We start from the raw sequence: 10,892 nt of genomic DNA on the forward strand, positions 1-10,892 counted from the left end.
CATTTCTTAATAGATTTTAAGAAATATGAATAATTTGTTAGGATTATAGTGTGTTATGAGTTGTCGATTTTAATCACGGGTTGTAAATAACGAATGTAATAATTTAATTAGAATGTACAATGTGGGGAAAATAATAATATTTATAAAGTAAACAAATACTAACTATTGAAAGGTTAATATTAATACGTTATAACAGAAAATGATGTAATTCATAGATTTATAAACAATTATAGTTTAAGTCTAATACATAACATATGGCATTGACCAGTGTACTACATTGGTTTAATCACAATTCCAATCTTAAATATTATCAGCAAAGGGACACATATATAATACCCCTAGATATCCTAAATTTAACAGGGTTGATCAAATGACAATAAACCAAAAAAAATGAGGTTCAAAAAAGCGCAAGAAGATGCGAGGCTTTAGCCCAGAACTCATAGAGCTTCACGTATGCGAGTCATTGCTCTATATACCGCCAAAAGCTACATCTCTTTTACATATTATCTTTTGGTCAACCAAACCCTTCGTGATATTTTCATGCCTTTTGGTTGTTTACAAATATATCACACTCCTACAGATCTCAATTTTATGATAATTTACCCAAATGTACATTAGGCGCACCTTGTTAAACCAAGGATCAGAGACATGACCGAACCATAAAGTTTGAGAATTTTAGTTGATTCAAAGTACCCGTGTGTTACACGGGTTATTCAAAGTAAATCATATTATTTAATAGTGTTCACATAAACTCTGTCTCACCTAAAATCGTTGGCAAAATACACTAATACCTTTGTATTTCCACGTGATTTCCATATTGACCCATTGGCGAAAAGGGTAATTTATATTGTAAAACTTGTTTGTAAAGACCTAAGCAAATGCGACAAGGAGGTTAAACGGGTGTGTCAAAAAAGGCTAACATGTATTCAAATGCTTACATTTCTGAATGACTATTTATTAAAGTAATTCTATTATTATTATAAATATAACATTTCTTAATCATAATACAATAACTATCTTCATAATCAAAAAGTGTTAATGGGTTACTAAATGGAGCTGGTTGTAAAAGCTTCATTAAGCACACTATTTCATCTACCACTTATTTTCAACCAATCTAGTCAACATCATTAAACTTGTAGATTATACAGCGAAAGCTATACATTGTCCCTGATCTAGTTTTTTTGCACCTTATACCTTAATGTAAACCTAAGTTTAGAATGCTAACAATCTTGTTTTTGTTTTGATGAAAATTTCGGATTCAGGCAAACTTGTCAGGTTGGATGGCCTAGCTAGGCAGGGCAAACTGGCAAACCAAATAAGAATTTTGGTAGGTTGACGATGTGAACACTTTTTTGTTTATTAAGATAAGAAAAACGATCAACAGAATACATATACATAAACAACATATTTAAAAAATAAAAAAATGAAAAAGTCAAACCGGCCGTTTAGTTTACGCGGCCGACTTCAAGTTTCAAAGTGCCTGTTAAACGTTAAACTATCAAATTAACTGCTTTTTTTTTTCTTTGTACTGTTCAACAATTTAGCGGTTCTAACAATTTAGCGATCTATAAACAGCCAACTATACTAAGTTTGTAGAAACCCATGTCGCCATCAACTATTTTATGTATGTTTTGTGTTACCTGCATGAACATCCTACTATAACGCTACGGAACACCAAGCTTAGGGCAGCCATTAGCAAAGAGCAACTGAGAATTTTCAAGTCCTAAACGTCCGCTTAACCATCTTGTCAGCATATAGAGTTCGCGCTAGATGATCACACCCGTGTAGCAAAATACAAGCCTACCAACCTCAAGCACTCACCCCTATAGGCTGACCATATCATTCCACACTCGTTACCTCTATGTCTAGGAACCTTTCCACCATTTGGTATCTATCAAATCTGCATAAAGAAAACCACACAGAAAGTATCAATGAACTGGCGAACTTCCGTATATATGCTTCTTTATCTACATAAAAATATCAACAGGCAGTGGCGAAGCTTGAAATTTTTTACGGAGGGGTCGAAAACTTATATACCCAAAAATTTCTATAGAACCGGGGGGTCGAAAACATATATGCCCAAAAATTTCTATACGAAAACTACATATATAACACTATTGGCCGAAAATTTAGGGGGGTTGGACGCCCCTCCCAGCCCCTTCAAAGCATCGCCCCTGTCACCAGGGAAAAAGACAGATGCCATGTCATCATTATGTTTTCCAGCAATATTGATTTCCGTTTGAATAGATGCCACCGCAACCATCCTATTAAATATGTTCTTGGTAAATAATGGAGCCTTTGTACCTGAGGTGCAACTAATCTACAGAGATGAAGCTCTCCTCATGGCGCCATGCACAAGATTACCAGGTTAAAATCTGAAAAGATAGATGCAATCAGAAAACCAATTTTATATCAGTAACTCTTGTATCCTCGTCGGTTGCAACAGTTTACGTCGGGTTCAGGTAACTCAACCCCAATCTTGCTAGTTAATAACATCAAAAAAATTGAACCCAACCCTGCACACAGATCTCCACACCTCTAATTTCCAAGACTACTTTCTGGTTCATTAAAGCTTTCTCTACTAACCTGCAGAGTTGTCACTACTGATTAATATCCAGAATAAATGAAGATTAACCAGTAAATATATATGGTCACCAAGTAACCACCAAAGCTGTCGTAATATTCAAGATTTTAACCTGGTAATTTTCTGCATGGCGCCATGAGGAGAGATTCTTCTATGTAGATTAGTCGCACCTCAGGTACAAAGGCTTCATTAGATGGGAAGGAAAGTAAAAAGGGTCGAGCACTGATTGTTTCCTTAGCCCTTAAGAGTCTGTATAAATATAGACTACGAAGACGATTAAAAAACAAAGAAAATGGCCAGCTAATGCACGATAAAAAGAAGCTGTTGTATCAAATATCATCTATGAGAAAGCTATATACATAGAAGTTTAGATAGAGGTCGCAATATGCTCCAGTCATATAACAGGTCAAATTGAGTATTCAAGATATGATGGTTCAAGTTTGCACTTAACACTTATTGTTCCATCAATTTATGAGCATTAGAACCCAATTTTAAAAATGATAATATATGTAATACCTTACTTTCTTCCCTAAAATCACCAATCTTATTTAGAATATCCGAGTGCAGGAGTTAAGGCAATTAGCTAAAACAACCCTTTTTCAGGATCACATCAATTCACTCCCAATGCGAACATAGTCAAAATGTTATTGACAACTCAGCTTCTATGCCAAAACTTTTTAAACGGGTCAAAATACATTAAGTTGTAAGCCAAACCTTGGTCTTTTAAAAAAAGCTATGATGGTATTATGTGAAATAACGTTCGCTTGAAATAGAAATTGGACCAAAATCGGGTACCTTTTTAAAAAGTTAACTCATAATTACTTCAGGACACTTGCAGCTTCAACTCCACAAGCACGGATAGAATTCCCAACATGTATCACTTTGTCATACACTTTGCAAGTCAATTACTTGTCTGCAAAATTGCAAACATGGACAACTTAAAGCTCAAAGGTTGTCGGAACTTAAGGTTCGATTAATGATTAATAGTATAATACTTCACAGCGATAAACTTAATTTCACCACCAAAAAGAAAACATAGAACTGGATACTTTATAGTTGACTAATAGTCAAAAGAAAAAGCAAAAGTAATAGCGTTTTTACTGTAGGTTCTCCTAGAGCAACAACAAACATCCAGCCTATCTAAATACTGCACTTAGTATAACTCGAGACGATTACGACCCTTACCCGTATCCTTACGGAGAACCTGAACCACTTGATATACTTTACATTGGTTTGATTATATGGGCACAAAAAATAATTTGAGTAGTTTGTGATATTGGTTGAACATCAGTTTGGCCACTCAAACAAAGTCTCACCTCAAATATAATGGTAGAAAAAAAGGGTGAACCCACATGGTCACCTTATTTATAATGTCAGCTTAATATGTAAAATCAAATTTATAGCACAACTTTTCGATGGTCGCCCTAATTTTGTATTTCAGAACACATTTGGACATGTTAAACCATATATGCAAAATGTAAGAGATGACTGCTAAAGAAAACCGGTCCAGTGGATGCCCATCAGCTAGAAAAACATACTATATCAATCATTCATTAATCATCAATAAATTTAACTAAAATAGAGATGAAATGTGGATTACCAACAACTCCACTGGGAAAGATTGAAGCATGGATTCGTAATCAGGTCTGTCCCCTTAATGACACGGATCACGTGGTGTCTTAGGTGTTCTCAGTAAATTATTCTCCTTGTGCACATCAAGTGGTCCAGCCACATTATTATATCGAACTTTTCCGGTGATAAAAATCTAGGGCTGTCACAGGCACATTCATTCTAAAACAAAGCAACACCCTGCCTATTCTCTGCATCCATAACATCAACCTTTTTTTCCCAATATCTGCACATGACTTAGATGCAGATACCTTGCTATTGTGGAGCTGAGCAAGAGGACCTAGCTTCAAATACTTGTTCGAAGCATGCACATGCCTATTCTACGTTGAATTCTTTGACACCTTCTCTTTAGGTGACACTTTACCCATTCTTCCAACTCTTTCCTTCCTCGGCTCTTTCAAATCCAACCAAATATGAGATCCAGAGAACATAACCAGCGTACCTACACCAATGTAATCACCTCGGAAATCAATTTTAACCTAAAAATACCCCAAAATAGATAAATAACAAATTCATCACACAATTACCAAACATAGATTTATACATGAAACATCAATATACAACAATAACATTTGAAATAGGGCTGCGAATATGCACAAATAACAATAGTAAACTGACAATTAAGTTCTTTCCTGCGAAGATGAACAAAAATAAAGGCAAAAGACATCCGAAAATGATGAACTGAAGTGTCTTGTGCAATGCTTTGACATTCAAATCTCAACAGCAATGTGGAGTGGACAAACTACACATATAGTGCTGGAGTTGACGAAGTTAAACAGAAAAAAAGGTCATACCACTTTGTCGTGTCTGGGCAGGGGCTTTAACTTGTGTAGATAACCCTTGTGTAGATAAGCGTCCATATTTCAAAACTTTGATTGAATTTATATGTCGTATCAACCATATTGTATAACATCCCTAACCCAATACCGGTAGCTATGTTGCATGCAACCAAACCTACGATTGAAAGACACTGCATTCGTTAAATGGGGTGAAAGAAACACGTTAAAAACAAAAATCACCAAAACAAATGGTTTAAGCATCAATAAGTACCTCCTTGTTTTCCCATTTTCAGCATATAATTCTCAGCCTATAACAAACGTGTCACCACTATTATGTAGTTCTCATGTACACATAGTAGAAAAGAATTCTGGTGCGGCTTTGATGGTTGGCCGTGGCTCGCTCCAGCTAGGTTCCAGATCCCTTCAAGATTCAAAGTAGGGATGACCCACACCATTATCCACTACTACTTTCTAAAACAATTAAATTTAATAATAACACTATAAGTATGAAAGACACAAAATCTAGGGTTGTCATGTCATATCAAAGTGATGGACAAAGTCTCGAAACATGAAAACGCTGAAAGAAAAGTAAATCTAAGTTACATAAACTATAACCACGTCCTATTAAGAGGCTTTAAAGTTCTGTTTAGGCACAAACTTAAACTGTACTAAGTTACCAACAAATTCCAAGTTGCAATCTGACCCGTTACAAAATGTGGCTGCAAACGCAACCTGCAATCTAAGCCGTTACCATACCATATGCAATCTGATCCATTACAACATACTGACAAACTTCCATATATATGCCCCAACAGGATGCCTATACCCACCGCAAATTATCTGTTGATGTACAATGGCTAAGAGTTGATGTACAATGGCTAAGAGTTCCCACGCCGATGCCTATACCCACCGCAAATTAGTTATAGAATTTAATAGTAAATAGTTTTGTAAAGCAAAACCTTTCTTTTAAAACATTTTTCAGTTCAAGTAAATCCAAAAAACCTTTAAGGATGAAAAAAAGAGCAAAGATTACCATCAGAAACACAGCCCAATCACCACAGATGTAGATCAAATCAGTTGTTAGTAAGTGAATCATCTGTTTATTTTTCTTGTCACCATTGGTAGTTTTTTGCATCAATCAATCATCAGTTGTTTTGGACCAACAATGATAAGTTGCTTTATTGTTCAGGTCAGTTGTTTGAAGAACATTAGATGCTAGACATTATATTTTAAGTTTCCAAAAATAAATTATGGGGACACTTGACTTAAATGGTACGATGGTTGAAATTGTAACAACAGAGTGAAGCTACGACGGTTGAAATTGTTAACATCCTTACGATGCGCATATGAATCGATCTCCAAATGGGTAAATATTGTCTTAAATGGTCTTATTTGGTACCTTACCAAATAAGATTAGATGAAAGTTACCTGTAACAACAATAAACATCCACTATATTATAGCAAAATGAAACGTAAGAACAGATAAAGTTGACAAAAAGAACCTAAAATAAAGCTATGTAAGAACAGATAAAGTTATCAAATGCCTTCTTGACATTAACATCAAACATCTTTCAAAAATCCTCTTTTTTTGCTTAATGTAAAAGAATTTATGACATTAACATCAAACATCTTTCAAAAATCCTCTTTTTTATCTTTATTATCCAACTTCCTTATAACGATTTAACCTCTTTGCATACTGGCACTTGCTAAACATCTTACGCTCCCATCTCCCAAAATTTGCACAGATTTACGTCACTATTCAACATACACACATACGAATATCTACACTAAATTGAAAGTTTAGGGTATCTAATTAACAAAAAACATATAAAGGAATTCTTGCTGTAGGGTTTCAGATAAACAAATATATATAGACATCGACATATAAAGTTAGGGTTTCTAAACATCAAATAAAAAGAAAAAATCAAATCGGCCATTAACCAATGTATCATTGTAAAATCAAAAGTACATATGAAATCATACGGAATCAGAGTAAAAACCTGTACAAATTGTGGATTCAGAGAACATCCTTCGCAAAACAAAACAGGCGACTTCAATTGTGGAGCGATGGAACAGGCAAGATAAATGAGAATGAAATTAGGGTTTTAAGGATTGATTGAAGAGACTACGTATTGGAGAAGATTTGTAATTGATTGATTGAGAATTGAGTGGGTTTCCATATAAAGAATTGAAGGAATCGAAGGAAATTGAAGGAAAATAGAGAGAAAAGGAGAATGGCGCCCATTTTCACAATTCTCTGGCCAAAGAGAGCTGCCACATCATGGTCAAATAGTCAACCATTATTTTGCTTTAGTATAATAGATAGATTATTACATCTATGGGCGGCTATGATAGTGTGTGGGGAAGACCTCTCTGCACAAGGCCCGTGATTTCGAGGGGCACGCGATTTAAAAAAAATCCGATATATATATGTTATTTTTTATAAATAGTAAATAAACACATACCACTTCCAGTATAGAATTTAGCCTACTTAGCATTAGGTTTATTTAGTCCAATACTAATTTGATATTTTTTAAAAAAATACTAATAAAACATTATGGGAGGACACATTTTTTCGAGCTCGAACAGGGTACGTGAATTGTCAGAGACGCCTCTGATTACATCATAAATAACACTTTCATTTAGTTAAAAAAAATCATCTCTTTATACAAATATATAAATTAAATTAACCTTTTCATTTGAATTTTAAAATTCAAATATGGGTTATTAGAAAGGGGCTTAATTATTGTTTGTAGAGCGTTTGTACTATGATGTATCTCTATCATATAACTCACTACTGTTCTCTCCTCCTCCTCCATAACTCACTTTTCATCTTCAAAGAATACTGTAACACTCCATCTTCCAAACCAAATAATCATCTGCCTGTTTTCCGAGTTCAACACAATCACACTCAGTCTCAGCATCATGCACGGTCAGAAGGAAGAATACAGAGAGCGGAGAGCCATCACAGATTTTGCTTCTTTTTTCGTCTCCGTTAATGTTGCATTGTGTAGAAGCCATCGCAGGTCTTGCTTCTTAAACCCTAAAAGTCGTTGCATCTCGATTCTGTCAAGTAACCCTAAAAGTAACACCTTTTATGAGTTTGCAATTTGATGATGAAATTCAATACTTATTCGTATGAATTTCTTTTCCTTTCAGTTAATTTCTTGCTTCATGAACCGAAAATTCATATGTGGATACTAGGAAACAAAGATTTTATGAAAACCCTTTTTATCTCATATGCTCACAAACTGTGTTGTGAAAATGTGATGCGCATAAAATACAACATATAAATTGTATCAAATACGACGTAAAATCAACCTTTTTTCGGTATTAATGTTGGAAAAAGCTCGTATCTTTGTTCCTTTTTAATTTAAAGGGTCAAAAGAGCTTAATTGCACAAAAGGAGCAAAATAACGGCAAAAACTAACATAAATACGAAGAAGGAGGATTGACGCAACTCGCCAAGCCCCAATCCACATCCAAACCAAGAGAATAGCAAGATTAGAAGACTTGACACGGGGTCGTGTCCACCAGACACGGGCCGTGTCAAAAGACTGGAATCTGTGCAGAAGAAAAGACAACAGCAAAAGACAAAAAAGACAACCAATGCGCGACCGTGCTAAAGCAACACAGGGCGTGGTCAACTCTAAGATTCGCAGAATCTGGGATAGTACAACAAGTACATTGGCCACGGGCCATGCCGTTGACACACGGGGTCGTGTTAGTACAAGACCTGACACGGCAGTTAATGAGGAAGAGACTAAGAGATGACCACGGGGTCGTGCCAGGCGAGCACGGGCCATGCTGAAGCTTCTGATTTCAGCTATAAATAGGGGTGTGCACGGTTCGGTTCGGTTCGATTATTATGTCACGGCCCCCGTCCCGGTTTTACCCGGTCCAGGAGCCACGGGGCAGAAAAACCCGTGGTATTTATTATTTGATTTAGCAGCGGAAGATTTTAACAGGATCTTTTAAACTTGAAAATGCCCGATTCTTTTATTTCATCACTTGGGATGAACCCCGTAATTTACAATAGAGGAATTTCCCGAGGAAATTCCCTGATTTACAAAACATGTTTATTTATTTACTGAGCCACAACTTCAAGCTTGATTAGTGCTCCGTAGCACTTTTTCCTTGATTCACAGGAGGTCCCCTGAAACATGTTTTAAAAATATTTTGTCAGCGGGGAAATACTGGTGAATCATTCAAGTTTCATAAAATGACACATAGTTATCAATTACAGCATAAGAGCGATTACAATGGCCTTTATCTTATTTTTATCTGGCGTCGTGTCACAGCCGTGTGACGATGGTCATACCACTATTGGATCCTTTCACCCAAGTAATGATGATTATCACTGTTAGGATTGATTAGCCTAACTGTGAGAAATTAGTAATGTGCACAATACCCCACTAGCCAGTGATTCAAGATAACCACGATTTAATCCCTGTAACTATAACTTTTGAAAATAATTTGGAGTATTGTAAAACATAATTGATAAAAAGAGAATGACTCACATTGCAAGTTTATACGGGCAGAGTTTAGCCTACTGATAAGCCTGATAACCTAGTTTAAACAATAATGCACACGAACTGGGTTAGTAACTAATACAGCATTTACGATAACTCACGAGATACAAACCCTCACAACGAATGACAAAGTGCGATACTAAACATCCATCGAATTCACGACGAATGACAAAGTATAACCCTAATGTGGGTAGCACTTAAACATCCATTGGATAGTTCCAATTGATCGGACATTGAATCGTAATAGCGATCGAGTTAATACCCGGTATCGTGGCAGCACCTCTCTATATGAAATTATGATTCTGAGCAGTATAACTTCGTTTTGATCAAAGTTTTCGACACAGAATGAAAGCCCCATGCACAAGCTATTTATAGCCTGATTTTATGTCTTACGCGGCCCGCGTAAGATTTTAATAAGGGTTTACGCGGCCCGCGTGGCCGCCTAGTCTACGTGTAGGTTGCATGGGTCACGAGTAGGGTCGCCACATGGATGAAACGTGGCCCCGGAACGCTTATCTGGTCAATTTAGAGTTGACGCGGCCCGCGTAAGGTATGCTTAACCTTTACGCGGCCCGCCTGAAGGTCAAATTTCTTGTTTTCTTGGTTTTTCATGTGCATTAGGGTTTCAAGGGTCCGGGTTTTCACTTACGGGTCGTTTAGGGACATTTTTGGCAGTCCTTACATCCTCCCCACCTTATTTAAAATCTCGTCCTCAAGATTTACTGAAATAATTGAGGATATTTTCGCTTCATCTCTGATTCCAGCTCCCAGGTGTATTCGGGTCCTCTTTTTGAATCCCACTTGACTTTGACCAGCACGAGTCGTTTGTGCTTGAGAAACTTGATCTTCCTGTCTTCTATTTGAAGTGGTTTCTCAATAAACTTCAACTTTTCATTTACTTGTACATCTTGAAGAGGGACTACCAGAGATTCGTCAGATAAACATTTCTTGAGGTTGGATACATGAATCACATCATGTACTCCAGCCAACTCTTCTGGTAGTTGTAAACGATAGGCAACGGATCCTATTCGTTGAATTACTGGGAATGGTCCTATGTATCTTGGACTTAATTTCCCTTTCTTTCCAAACCGCACTACTCCTTTCCAAGGAGAAACCTTCAAGAGTACCTTGTCTCCGACTTGAAACTCTAGCGGCTTGCGTCGATTTTCTGCATAACTTTTCTGGCGATCTCTAGCTATCTTTAATCTTTCCTTGATTTGAGTTATCTTATCAGTGGTTTCTTGCACAATTTCAGGACCTGATAATTGGCTTTCTCCTATTTCTGCCCAACAAACTGGAGTTCTACACTTGCGTCCATATAGTGCTTCGAATGGGGCAACTTCGATGCTTGAATGATAACTATTGTTA

The sequence above is a fragment of the Helianthus annuus genome, chromosome 15, assembly GCF_002127325.2.
Source record: "Helianthus annuus cultivar XRQ/B chromosome 15, HanXRQr2.0-SUNRISE, whole genome shotgun sequence".
NCBI lineage: Eukaryota > Viridiplantae > Streptophyta > Magnoliopsida > Asterales > Asteraceae > Helianthus > Helianthus annuus.